Source organism: Leuciscus leuciscus (assembly GCF_965113295.1).
Source record: "Leuciscus leuciscus genome assembly, chromosome: 25".
NCBI classification, from domain to species: domain Eukaryota; kingdom Metazoa; phylum Chordata; class Actinopteri; order Cypriniformes; family Leuciscidae; genus Leuciscus; species Leuciscus leuciscus.
In genome coordinates, this window is record NC_138724.1 from 15,717,587 (window position 1) to 15,732,954 (window position 15,368).

Genomic DNA, 15,368 nt, shown 5'->3' on the forward strand with positions numbered 1-15,368 from the left:
TATCTATAACGCTTTTCCATTTCGGAGTTCCCACAGGAGTGTTAAAACCAAATAAATCTTATTTTTTATTTCAGATTGTAGCCTACACGTTGTCTCCGCGGGTGTAGTAGCCTACACTGTGGTCAATGTAGTTCGATTCACAAATAAATGACTCTTTTGAGAGGTTAGTGAATCAAATCAGAAAGAGTCGCCTGTATAGAGAACTATGGCACCGAAAGCGTAGTCCGACTCTTGATTCGACTCCTATGAACTAATCACTCGTTGAAAAAGACGAATTGACTGACTAAATTTGAGCACAGGAATATAACTCAATCTCATTTCATTAGCCAAAATCCAGTGCACTGATCAACAGCACAGCAGTTCCCTTTCAAGGCGGTCACTTCGACATTACGTCACTGACGTATATGGGAACTCCCTTCCTTCTCCGTTTTCACTGAAATCTTATAGGCTAACGCCAGCTGGAGACAGCTGGCCAATTGACGCGAAACATGCAAATGCTGACTGGACCGCGGGCAGTATAAATAGCATGGGCGCGACAATTACGTCAGAATCTCTTTCTTCACGCTAGAAGTCTTATCTGAAGTCATCGTGGAAGTTGCAATAGAGGTTACTCACCATGTTTCCTCCCCGCATCCGACGGCTGCTACATGCCAGATATGTGCGGGTCCTATTGACTCGCTCTACCCTAACAAGGATCAACCGAGGCCGCACTCGCGGACGACAGGCAATGTGCCGGACAGTGCGCGCCCACAGGGGAATAAACCCGGGCATCAGCGGGGATGAGGCCCACTGCCGCCAGCAGGCCGCTGGTGGGCCCTCTCCTGCCCAAAGACGAGTTAGCGCTGCCCGTCGCCACTCCGGTCCTTTTCGCGTGCTCGCTAGAAGGACTCGACGCGATAGGCTCTGTGGCGGATACTTAGCCCGGTATCTCAGCCAGGCTACTTCAAGAAAGACTCCGTCTTCCACGACGTCCTATGGATAGTCATGCGCAAAGACGCGCGTCTAGAGGGATGAGGCAAAGGCCATGGCTCCGTGTCTAAAAGGCGCAAGTGCGGATGCTATGAGTCTCTTGACGCCCCAATCTGACAAAAGTGCAAAAACAACCGCAATTCGGTGAGTGTTTACCCCTTCTAACGTTAGTCAGTCTTGACTACGGGGTTGCGCAGTCGTTACCGCTTATGCTGTTGACGCTGGGCCTACGTAACATTACATATTGATGTGCTTACAGCTTATGTTGTCAGGCTGCCCTGTATCCTTCAGTGCAACTGGCCATTCTGATTTAACTACGTATTCACAGTTGTTGTCGCTACGCCACTGACGCTGTGTTTATGTACACACTGCACACCGATATGTGCTATGATTTGTGCCGTTATATTGCCCTGTATCCTTCAGTGCAACTGGCCATTCTGATTTAACTACGTATTCACAGTTGTTGTCGCTACGCCACTGACGCTGTGTTTATGTACACACTGCACACTGATATGTGCTATGATTTGTGCCGTTATATTGCCCTGTATCCTTCAGTGCAACTGGCCATTCTGATTTAACTACGTATTCACAGTTGTTGTCGCTACGCCACTGACGCTGTGTTTATGTACACACTGCACACTGATATGTGCTATGATTTGTGCCGTTATATTGCCCTGTATCCTTCAGTGCAACTGGCCATTCTGATTAACTACGTATTCACAGTTGTTGTCGCTACGCCACTGACGCTGTGTTTATGTACACACTGCACACTGATATGTGCTATGATTTGTGCCGTTATATTGCCCTGTATCCTTCAGTGCAACTGGCCATTCTGATTAACTACGTATTCACAGTTGTTGTCGCTACGCCACTGACGCTGTGTTTATGTGCACACTGCACACTGATATGTGCTATGATTTGTGCCGTTATATTGCCCTGTATCCTTCAGTGCAAATGGCCATTCTGATTTAACTACGTATTCACAGTTGTTGTCGCTACGCCACTGACGCTGTGTTTATGTACACACTGCACACTGATATGTGCTATGATTTGTGCCGTTATATTGCCCTGTTTCCTTCAGTGCAAATGGCTATTCTGATTACCACGTATTCACAGTTGTTGTGCGATGCCACTGACGCTGTGTTTATGTACCTGATTGTGTGTATTATGCTTATGCCACGATATTGCCCTGTTTCCTGCAGTGCAACTGGCTATTCTGATTACTACGTATTCACAGTTGTTGCGCGATGCAACTGACGCTGCGTTACGTACACACTACACACTGTTATGTGTATGATTTATGCCACTTATATTGCCCTGTATTTTCAGTGCAAATGGCTATTCTGATTACTACGCAGTACGTATTCACAGTTGCTGCGCGATGCAACTTGCGCTGTTACGTACACACTACACACTGATATGTGTATGAATTTTGCCGTTGTATATTGCCCTGTATCCTTCAGTGCAAATGGCTATTCTGATTACTACGCAGTACGTATTCACAGTTGTCGTGCGACGCAACTGACGCTGTGTTTACGTACACACTACACACTGTTATGTGTATGAATTTTGCCGTTGTATATTGCCCTGTTCCTTCAGTGCAAATGGCTATTCTGATTACTACGTATTCACAGTTGTTGCGCGATGCAACTGACGCTGTGTTACGTACACTCCGCACTCTGTTATGTGTAATGATTTATGCCATTATATATTGCCCTGTGTCATTCAGTGCAAATGGCTATTCTGATTACTACGCAGTGCGTATTCACAGTTGTCGTGCGATGCAACTGACGCTGTGCACACACTACGCACTGATATGTGTTACGATTACGCCGCTATATATTGCCCTGTATCCTTCAGTGCAACTGGCTACCCTGATTACTGTGTATTCACAGTTGTTGTGCGATGCCACTGACGCTGTGTTATGTACATTGATATACGTGTCTATGATGTATGCCGTTATATATTGCCCTGTATCCTCAGTGCAACCGGCTATTCTGATAACTACGTATTCACAGTCGATGTCGCTATGCCTCTGACGCTGTGGTTTTTGTACACAAAATGTAACTATGCTTATGCATAGTCTCAGTCGTCGCTACGGCGACTTGCGCTGCATCTGTGTACACACTGAAGCTTTATGCTGTTATGTTGCCCTTCAACGTAACTGACCATTGTGTTTGAACTGAGCATATTCATGCAGTTTCGGTCGCTTCAGCGACTTGCGCTGCATTATACACACAGATGTTTAAAATGTGCACTCTGATGTGTTATGCTGTTATGTTGCCCTCTATCCTTCAGTGCAACAACCAGCTATCCTATCTACTGTGCATATTCACAGTTCTGTCGCTACGGCGACTACACTGCACTTATGTACGTACAAGGACGTGTTTTTGCTATTTGTTGCCCTGTTTCCTTCAGTGCAAAACTAGCTATCCTAATCTAACCGTGCATGTTCACAGTTTCTGAATGTAGGTACGTACACGGATGTGTTATGCTGTAATGCTGCCCCATTTCCTTGTTGCAGCTAGCCATCCTGATCTAACTGTACATCTCAGTTCTGTCTCTACACAGTTTCTGTCGCTACGGCGACTTACGCTGCGTTTATGTACATACATGGACGCGCTACAGCGACCGATGCTGTTACGTACATGGGCTACGCTGTTATGTTGCCCTGTTTCCTTCAGTGCAACTGGCTATTGTGTGTTCACTCGTTTACTCACAGTTGTAGCTACGGCTACGACTGTGTTTGTGTACTTACTGAGGTGCTATGCTATTATGGGGATATTATCTAACTGCGTATATTCACAGTTGTTGTCGTTACGGCCACTAGCACTGTGTTTATGTACATTCAGTTATGTGTTGGTTTGCACTTCTGTGCATCGGCTTAGAACATTGGCTATGTTCTACAAGGGAGTGTCAGTTCCTCGTGACCCCCTTACTAGCCTATCATCCCCAAGCTGTGAAACCTTCTTGTGTGTCCGCTGCTGGGTCCATAGTTGAGCAAGACACTTACACTATCAAGTGTTGGGAGCTCTCTTGAGATGGCCTTAATTCACCTGCTCTCGCCCCAGTGAAGCACGTTGGAGTACACCGTTCAGAGCACAGATTGATCCCTGCCCGCCTTATCTGCTGAGCCGTCAGCCTCGCATGATGCCGATGCTCAGAGTGCTGTTGGCCCTGTAAGGGCTTTGCGGATGTACGTGGATCACTAGGCAGCAGTCTGACCAGCTGTTTGTGTGCTTGATGGATGGTACTAGGGACGTGCTGTTTATACTGAGACTTTCTCACTGAATTCGACGCTTTCAATGTTGGCTATGCCTATGGGATTTAGGTATGCTGGCTGTCTTCTCAGAACACGTTCGCCAGGGTTTCAAGTTTGATGCACTGCCTATAGCGTTGTGGGTTCGGTGAGTTTTATTAATGTACTCATGAACTGTTACCACCAGCTGTGCAGTAGTCTGCATTATGCAGAGTTACCATTGCTGCTAACTCTGTGTTATGACTATAATGTTACATAGCTGTTTCCGCATTACGCAGTAGTTTTCAATTCCTGTTAACTCTGTGTATGGCTATAAGGTTATGCAGCTGTCACCGCTATTGCCGTCGACACTGTGTTAACTCTTGTGCTCGAGTGCTTATGGTGTTGTGCTGCCCTCTCCAGTGCAGTCTTCGCTTCATTGCATTGGATATGCAACTTGGTAAGGTCGGAGCAGACGTTCTTGGTCTAGTTTCGCCTATCAGTTTCGAGTGCTCCTAGCGGCGCTGCTGGCTTAGAACTGTTGTCTCTCGTGGGAGTGTAGCTTGACCCCGTTCTGGGCTTATCTTCACTGCGCTCACGGCGGGATTCTATACAGTTCCCATATACGTCAGTGACGTAATGTCGAAGTGACCGCCTTGAAAGGGAACGTCTCCGGTTACTATCGTAACCTCGGTTCCCTGAGAGGCGGGAACGAGACATTACGTCAGCCGCCGTGCTCGCCGTTTGATCAGCTGTGCTAGCGTTCAGTCTTGATTCTGACGTAATTGTCGCGCCCATGCTATTTATACTGCCCGCGGTCCAGTCAGCATTTGCATGTTTCGCGTCAATTGGCCAGCTGTCTCCAGCTGGCGTTAGCCTATAAGATTTCAGTGAAAACGGAGAAGGAAGGGAGTTCCCATATACGTCAGTGACGTAATGTCTCGTTCCCGCCTCTCAGGGAACCGAGGTTACGATAGTAACCGGAGACGTTTTTCTAATAAAAAAACCCTCAAATGTATCCTAAAAAGAGACCGTAGCTCATCAACACTCTCTCCGGGACCAAATGGATATTCTGAAGTAACGTATTATCATCGTAAACATCTGATCTAACGTTAGATATATATATATAAAAAAAAACACTATATTTATCTTGACAATTAACGTTAATACATCAAACAGCACTATAACAACAAATTAATGGATTAATGGATAAATTACTTACTCGTTTTTCAGATGAATGATTCCTCTCGAAAACGTTGGTCTGCGTCTGCAGGATCTTCCTCAGGATTTAAATTAACCGCCAAAACCTTTTTTCAAGTGGCCCGCTTGTGACAAAACGAACTCGGGCCGATGGTAAATACACACAGCTATACCGAGTAAGTTATAGCGCGAGTACGTACAACTGCTTTTAGCCGACACTGGCCCACTCATAAAACGCCGTATATGAGCCAGCGCGAGTACAACCGCTTTTAGCCGACACTGGCCCACTCATAAAACGCCGTATATGAGCCAGCGCGAGTACAACTGCTTTTAGCCGACACTGGCCCACTCATAAAACGCCGTATATGAGCCGGCACGAGTACAACTGCTTTTAGCCGACACTGGCCCACTCATAAAACGCCGTAAATGAGCCAGCGCGAGTACAACTGCTTTAAGCCGACACTGGCCCTCCATAAAAAGCCATATGTCAGCCAGAAGTGTTGTGTACACAGTCGGCACGACTCTGGCCCATTATCTTTTCACCGATGCCGACACTGAGCCGACAGTAACGCATTTCAGCCGGAATCGGCCCAAATGTGCTTGCTATCTGTACAGTTCTCCGTTACGGACATGACCGCTCTGAAAGCGGCACTAAAAGACTGCTTTAAAACTTCCACAGAGACCTCAAACAGAAAGCACAAAGCCTTTCTTTAAGGTGAAATTCGTTTTGTATTAATTGTATCTTAATTTTAATCAACGTTTCATCAACCAATTGCCAGGATTTAATAGGCAAAATAAGAAGTAAATAGGCCTATATCAGACAATAGATAATCAGGACATGGAGGCGCCGGCGCCTGAACTGCAGCTGGTCTCATAAATGAACCGAAACTCAGCGCCTACTTGCATCACACAGATATGTCTACTTTTAAACAGAACAATTCAAAACGAAAGAAAACAGACTGCTCTCTGCTAATGTATGAAATGTGCATTTCTCTGTGGCGCCTTCACGAAGATGCAGGTGGGGGGCTGGTGAAGTCACCATCTATAATTCACTTTCATTCAGTGTCTGATATGTTAAAGGCCGATGCAGCACAAACGAAAATTTTACCGGCACAAACGAACGAGTCTATTTTGGGTGAATTTGGAGCATGTGGGTGGGCTGAGTGACCTCAGAATGACCAAAAAATATTATTTTAACATCTAAAAAACCGAAGCAGCACAAACGAAACTTTTACAGCACAAACCGGCACTGTAAGCTGCTAAACGTATTCAGAAAAAGACACTAGGCTACACAATTTTTTTAATAAATATTTTTTATTGGTTATTTTATTTTATTTTATTTTAATACAAAATTAAGCATCAGTCACACGTAGCTTACAGCCAGAGTAGTGACAGTAGGCCTACATTAGCTACATATCATAGTGCACTGGTGATTATATAAAGACCAAATGGCAATAGCACAAATCTAAAATAAAGCATTCCCATATCTAAAGAAAAGAACACTGACAGCTGCGGCCCTGTGCGAGCACAAACGAACCGGACAGGTTTGTAGACGAGATGGATGGAGAGCGCAGCTTGCTTGCGTGACGTCACTACTCCTCCAAAGATTTTGTGATGTCTAAAGAATGGGATCATTTATGATGGTTCTTTCTACGGCACAAAACAGCACAAATCGAGCACAAACAAAAAGCACCGGTTTGGGGCGATTTGGACGGTATGGGCAGGGCCGGCGCTCCGCACACGCACATCACGCACTGCGCGTAGGGCACCAAGTGCTTGGGGGGGCACCAAAAAATCTGGGTCGTGAAAAATCATCACAATAGGGTACTAGTATAAATAACAAATAAAATATGTCTAAAGCATGTTAATATTGGGTTTAAGTGGTCGTTCAATGAGGCCTATTATATGTTGATCCGACGAAAATTATGTGTGTATTTAAGTGGTCCAGTGGTCCGGGGGGGGGGGGGGGGGGCACCACCAAGCATTTGTGCTTAGGGCACCCAAATGGCTAGCGCCGGCCCTGGGTATCGGGTGGAGAGTGACATCACTGTCACGAATCCAATGTGTTATTTCTTAGGAGGGGGAAAAGATACAATGTTCATCGTAACGGCACAAACCGGCACAAATCGAGCGGCACAGTTTTGCAACGATTTGGACCATATGGGGTGGACAGTTATGTAATTGTACTTAAAAAGTTTCTTTTTTTATGTTTAAGAGGGGATCGTAGTTGCAATGTTTTTTTCAACGGCACAAATCGAGCACAAACAAACGACACCGGTTTGGTGCGATTTAGATGAGGTGGGGTGGAGAGTGACGTCACTGCCCCGAATTAAATTGGTTATATCTGCGAAAGGAAAACAGATACAGTGTTTGTTTTAACGGCACAAACCGAGCACAAACGAACGACAGCGGTTTGGAGCGATTTATTTTTTTATTGTTTATTTTTTTATACATGTTTCTTGTGGCAATTTTATTTGTCGAGATCAAATTTTTTTTAATTATTTTTTTTAATTATTTTTATTTTTATTTTTTATTGAAGGCAACATTGGGTACAAACGTGTTAAACCATCAATATACAATCAACATTTATACAGACATACCATACCAGAGACAAAGAACAAAACAAACAAAAAGAAGAACAAACAAAAAAAAACAAAAAAACATACTAAATAGAGGTGGAAAAATAAGAATATTAAGAGGATTCGGGAAATAGGTCATAATATTTACACAAAAGTTTTCCATTTTTCTTGTTCTTTACAAGCTTGTGTGATTTAAGAAGCATATTAAGTTCCAAAATATAATGTTTAAAACATAAGGAAGACTTATTCAATTTCATCTTGTGTATAAAGAACTTAGCATATTTATAAAATTTAATACAAACTCCAGGGTGCCATCTTGTGGGAAACAAAAGTAACAGATAATATCTTTCAGGGTGAATGAGTGAGTTATATTTTGAGATTGGAGAAAGTGAGTACCCAAATCTTCCCAAAACCTTTTGGTAACTGGACAATTAAAAAATAAATGAGGAATGGTTTCAGTGTCCTGTTTACAAAAGCTGCAGCATGTGTCAATGTCTAGAAACTTAGCAACAAAACAATTTGTAGGGTAAATGTTATGTAAAAGTTTAAAGTGGACCTCTTTAGCTTTATTAGAGATACAGTATTTGTGAGGAATCAACCATGTTTTTTTCCAATTTATTTCACTTATTAAGGAATTCCAATAAAACATCCCCCTTGGAGCAATGGAGTTACTCTTTTGCAAATGTCGGCGAATATGCTTATTGTTACATTTTTTATCAGACAGTTCTACACCATCCAACATAAGTGAAAGCTGTCTGATATCTTTGTTTCCATAGCTCAGATGATTTTTAATTAATTGTCTGATTCCAATAGGGATGGCATCAGTGATAGATTTAAAATCTTTAAAAGGTATTGGGAAATCATGAGCTTCCATAAACTGTTCATAAGAGAGCATGGTGCCAGAATCATCAAATAAGCAGAGTACATGGTTAATTCCTCTAGCGGTTTGGAGCGATTTGAAGGACATAGGGTGGAGAGTGTGTTGTATTCTTTTCCAAGGTAACCAAGGTTACGGGGGTTCTGTGTGCGCATGCGTTGTGAGAGTGAGTGACACAAAAAGAGTAAAGAGGTTATCGTTCCGAGCTCTGGTGTGAAGTTGAACTTCTTGCTGAATAACTAAAACACTTCAACACAACATTGGCGACAAGGATGGCTGAGTTTAGCTTACCACCGCCGACACCTTTTCTTCCCGTTCCTGGTGAACCGCCTATTCCGTGGGCGAGTTGGATTGATGGTTTCACGGTGTATCTCGAGGCTATGGACTATACTGATATTTCGGATCGGAGGAAAATTGCCCTGCTTCGTCACTGTCTCGGGGCCGAGGGACAGAGAATATATCGCGCTCTTGGGGAAGCGGAGACTTACGAGGAAGCGGTCGCTCAGCTCGCTCTCCACTTCACGGGCCAGCAACGAGTAATACTACGCCGATACAAGCTACGCAAACGGCTTCAGCGATCGGGTGAGTCCGTGCAGGACTACGTAACTAACCTGCGAGACCTGGCGCGCTCGTGCAATTATGGGACACTTCAAGATGAGATCGTTCGTGATCAGCTTATTGAAGGGATACTGTGTGAAAAGACACGGGAAAAACTGTTGTTAGAATCTGACGAACTAACACTAAATCAAGCGGTTGTAATCGCGCTGCAAGTGGAGGCAGCTGTCGAATGCTCTACACTGCTCACTGATGCGCTCTCTGTGGCTACAACAGTTCCAGGATTACTATGCTTGGCGTTCTCCGCGTCTCAATACGCTATGGCTCCAAACACCTGCCATCGTTCCCATTCTACATTTCTGAACGGGGAGCCAACCTCCTGGAGCTTGATCTTTTTACAAGCTTGGGGTTCACCCTGCGAGACGATAAGGGCGCTGATATCCACCATGTCACCTCCACCTGGCAACAGAGATGGCCAGCGCTGTTTGACGGACTGGGCTGCCTTACAGCTTTCACCCACAAGCCTCTGGTGGACCCTGGGGTATCGCCAGTCATACAGCCCCTGCGCAGGATTCCTCTAGCTCTGCGGGAGGAAGTCACTGCTGAGCTTCAAATGATGCTGGACATGGGGGTGATTGAGGCAGTTAATGCGGCCCCCTGGATTTCTAACCTGGTCATTGCAAAAAAAAAATCTGGTGGAATACGAGTCTGTGTTGACCTGCGCTCTGTAAATAAGGCTGTTATCCCCGACAAGTACCCATTACCTACATCTGAGGAGCTGACCACTCACTTCTATGGTTCGACGGTCTTTACGAAGCTGGATTTGCGCCAGGGTTACTTGCAGGTGCCACTCCACCCTTCCAGCAGAGACCTCACAGCTTTTGTCACACACGTTGGGGTATTTCGTTATACTCGTATGCCGTTCGGCCTAAGCTCTGCCCCCAGCTGCTTTCAAAAGGTGATGGCCACCATCTTTGCTGGTATTCCTGGAGTTGCAGTTTTCCTGGATGACATAGTTGTTCATGCATCGGATGTCCAGACCCATAACAACCGTCTCAGTAGGGTGGTCAGTGCTCTCATGGCACATAACCTTACGTTGAATGGAGAGAAATGCACGTTTGCAGCCTCAGCCATAGATTTTGTAGGGTTCCGTCTCACATCTAGGGGCATCGCCCCTCTTCAGTCAAATATCGAGGCGATTAACAAAATCCCAGAGCCCATCTCTGCCTCCCAGGTAGCCTCGTTTCTGGGCATGACGGCCTACTACCTTCGTTTACTGCCCCAGTACTCCCGAACCACAGCACCACTTCGCCAGTTACTAAAAAAAGAGGAGCCATGGGAATGGACTGCAGCATGCTCCGAGGCCGTCCAGACACTGAAGTCCCAGCTTACCACACCACCTGTCCTGGCCCACTTTGACCCTGACAGTCAGACTATCGTCACCTGTGATGCATCTACACAGGCCTTAGGAGCGGTGCTGTCACAAGAGCAGGATGGAGTGGAAAGACCAGTAGCATTCGCCTCCAGAGCTCTGACCCCCACGGAACAGCGCTACTCTGTCGGTGAACGCGAGGCTCTCGCGTGTATCTGGGCAACTGAAAGATGGCACCTTTTCCTCTATGGTCGTCGTTTCATCCTCCGCACCGGCCATCAGGCTCTGCTCACGCTCTTGTCAGCATCCGGCTCAGGTCATAAACCCTTACGTCTGCACAGATGGGGTGAGCGCCTACAACAGTATGATTACCAACTCAAATTCACACCAGGGAGGGACAACGTGGTCGCTGATCTTCTATCTCGATCCATTGATGCGCCCACACCAACAGCCTCGCCAGGCAGTGATGACATGGAGCCAGAACTCATCCAGATGCTCCATACACCTCTGAAAGCATCTGTCTCCCTGGAGGAGCTGCAAAGGGAGTCCAAGTGTGACCCCACACTGACAACACTCCACACATATATACGCTCGGGGTGGCCAGCACGGTTGCCTGAGGAGTTAAAACCTTTTGCTAAAGTATGAAATGAACTGTCCTGCTGGGGTGATGTTTGTGTCTCCAGGGGCCTCTGTACAGTGGTGCCGGGTAGCCTGCGTGCACGTGTCCTATCAATGGCGCATGAGGGCCACTTGGGCATCGTTAAGCTCAAGCAAAGATGCCGGGACCTGGTCTGGTGGCCAGGCATTGACCACGACATTGAAGGGCTGGTCAGGAACTGTGAACCTTGTCTCCTCAGTGGGAAGACTGGACTACCAGCTCCAACCCCTCTTCAACCTGCTCCATGGCCATCTCGCCCATGGGATCACCTTCAACTGGACATTTGTGGGGAAATTCATGACCATAGAGTTCCTCATCATCAACGCTTTCTGGTGGTCGTGTACGATCTCCATTCTAAATGGCCTGAGGTAATACCAGCCGGAACGGTCACATCACAGACCATCACACAGATACTGGACAGCCTGTTTGCTCGCTGGGGAATGCCCCGTGCCATCACTACTGACAATGGGCCGCAGTTCACCTCTGCAGACTTCTCCACTTTCCTTTGCAATAAGGGAATTAAGCATATCCGGGCTGCACTCTACCACCCCCAAGCGAACGGCGGGGTCGAAAGATTCAATCAGAGCCTTAAGAACGGCATTCGTGCACATCTTGTCCAGGGGTACACATTCCAAACAGCACTCAACCTGACTTTGATGCATTACAGAGCTAGCCAGCACACCACCACCCAGGCCTCTCCTGCTTTGCTAATGCTCGGCCGGGAGATGGAGTTGCCATTGGACAGACTTAGAGCACGAGACTTGTCAGCAGCAGCTAATGGCACCTGGGTAGCAGCCAAAGCAGCAGTAACTTCAAACCAGAGGCGAATGAAGGACAGCTTCGACAAGAGGCACAAGGTCAAGGAGAATAAAATAAAGGTGATGGACTGGGTTCGGGTCCGCAGACCCCACCGTAGCAGCAAAATGGCATCGTTTTGGTCTAAACCCCTCCAGGTGGATCGTCAGTTACAGTCTGCCACATTCTTGTTGAGCGATGGCTCTCGCTGGCATGCTAGCAGACTGCAGAAAGTGCCGGCCCCTTTCAATTTAACCAGGTGCCTACGGGCGAGGGAGCCTAGTGGGAGAGCGCCACAGCACATGCCCCTTCCGGCCCCTCCACTGGAGCCAGTACAGCCACGGCCAGGCCCGGAGTTTCAAGGTTCCCCTCTCAGGGAGGCCCCGCAACCATCTCTGCCAGCATTGGGGCCTCAACACCTTCAGCCACTGCTTGACGTTCATCAGGGTGGCAGAGATGTGCCGCAGTCGACGGCATTGGAGAGTCGACCGGTTCGAGCAAGGGCTCGTCCTGCATACCTGAAGGACTTTATCACAGAATATCACGTATAGGTGTTTAGCCATTTCTCCTCAACTATAGTTTAAGTTGAAACACAATTTTTGTAGTTCTTTAGGGGGAGGGGGAAATGTTGTATTCTTTTCCAAGGTAACCAAGGTTACGGGGGTTCTGTGTGCGCATGCATTGTGAGAGTGAGTGACACAAAAAGAGTAAAGAGGTTATCGTTCCGAGCTCTGGTGTGAAGTTGAACTTCTTGCTGAATAACTAAAACACTTCAACACAACATTGGCGACAAGGATGGCTAAGTTTAGCTTACCACCGCCGACACCTTTTCTTCCCGTTCCTGGTGAACCGCCTATTCCGTGGGCGAGTTGGATTGATGGTTTCACGGTGTATCTCGAGGCTATGGACTATACTGATATTTCGGATCGGAGGAAAATTGCCCTGCTTCGTCACTGTCTCGGGGCCGAGGGACAGAGAATATATCGCACTCTTGGGGAAGCGGAGACTTACGAGGAAGCGGTCGCTCAGCTCGCTCGCTATCGTTCCGAGTTCTGGTGTGAAGTTGAACTTCTTGCTGAATAACTAAAACACTTCAACACAACAGAGTGACGTCACACAACCCAAAAAATAATGTTCAATATCTCAAACACCAAACCAGCACAAACGTTCGTTTTTGCGGCACAAATCAGCACAAACGCAGCACAAACGAATGGCATAGTTTTGGAAATTATTTCGTTTTATAGGGTGCCAACTTCACGGAGGTTAATCACCTTCATGGTGTCGGATGTTTCTTAAGGCATCAGAGAAAAGGGATAAAACACCACAGATGATGTATTGAACGATCATTCAAGCCAAAATGTGTGAGCTCTAGAAGCTTTCCAGTTTAATATACATGACCGTTTGTATATTGCCAAGAATTTGTCTTTCAAGCCAACATGCGTATAGACAGCAAGTGACAGTGACACACGGAGAAAGCATAGTCTGGCATCAAATCGGTAGTGATAATGTTCAGATAACAATTTTAAAATGCAGTGAGGTTTATAAAACAACTCTTTGTTTGAATGTTCAGAAATTAACAATATAGACTACTGGAGTCAAATATTCACTTTGAACCCCATTGTGACTGTACGAGGCTGTTGTTGTTTTTCTTACAGTGACTAAACCTGTCAGGCTTCACACAACCATACACACTGACGGGCATACAGTAGGCAATGGACTTGTCAGAGCCAGGACTAAATGTGCACACTGGCGAGTGTTTCCTTCCGAATGCGATGATGTGACCTCCGACATGATGGTGTGGAGGAAGACAAACAAGGACTAAACATTCAGAGATGTTCAGGGAGCATAACAATTACTACTTCATACTCAGATGCTGATCTCGTGTTATGAATACGTTTTGAATTTTTCCATAAAAAAAACAAAACATTGTAGATTAAATTTAAATTTGTGCAGGTCACGATCCTTACAGAACAATGGAAAGTGCTCCAAGTGGAAAGAGTGAGTCATTGTAAATGAGTGTAAAGAAAAATGGTCCTATCTGCATTGATTTTAAAAACATGAAAAGTAAAATACTATGTTTATAGCCATAGCTCAAGAATTAGCCTGGATAAAGTGGTGGAAAGCAGAAGAGCCAATCAGAGATTTTTTATAAAACAAAATAAATAAAAATAAAAGACCTTTATTCATAATCTAAACATTTTGTACGTTTTTTTTTTAGATGGACCCAAATAAAGACACAGCCATAATGACACACTCACTACTTAAAGACGTTTTCATTCTTTTTATTCAACAGAATTGTTAAACTTTTACAATGAGGTCATCAAGTACTTCTGCCCAAATCCACATACAGAAAAGGAAATAAAATGTGGAAAAATAGCACACAACAATGAATGTAGAACTAATTAGACATTAACCATGTAAAAATAAATTTACGACTATATATCCAGAGATTAAAAATAAAATTATTTAATATAATAACATTTTATAGGCTACCATAAAAATAGTTGCTTTTTTATTTATTTCTTTTTTTGAAAATGCGTGTCCATTTGGAGAACAGGGAAAGGCATCTTAGTGTTTGAAGAATAGTAGATCGGATAGCGTTCCTTAATATGCCCCATCAACATGTCTGAAGCGTTTAAAACCCATTTAAGCCCACCGGCAACTATAGTTGCCGCAGTGCATAGTTGTCATTTTCCTTTTGTAAATATTTTTCTAGATGTTGTCCATGTTTTATTTCTCAATGACATGCAAGCAAACAACCAAATAAAGGATTTCAAGAAAAAAAAAAAAAGGTATTCACTTCCTCCCTGTCACATGAGGCTGTCAACTTCCTACCCCTACTTCCAGGAAGCAGGGCGAAGGCAAACCCTCCCAAAGAAAGGTCATTTTCATGTTACTAATAAGTATTTTTTGTTGACATATATATATCTACATAATCATGAAGGTCTCTAGAATCATCCAAACAAAACTAATCTTACAAGAGATCTATAGTTTTTTGTATACTTAGTCAAAAGTCCAAGCGGCAACTATAGTTGCCGGTGGGCAAATGCCTTGTAAGTACATATATCATGGGAAAATGAGGTATACTGTGTTAATAGGTTAATAAATCAAGTTTATTGGTCTTG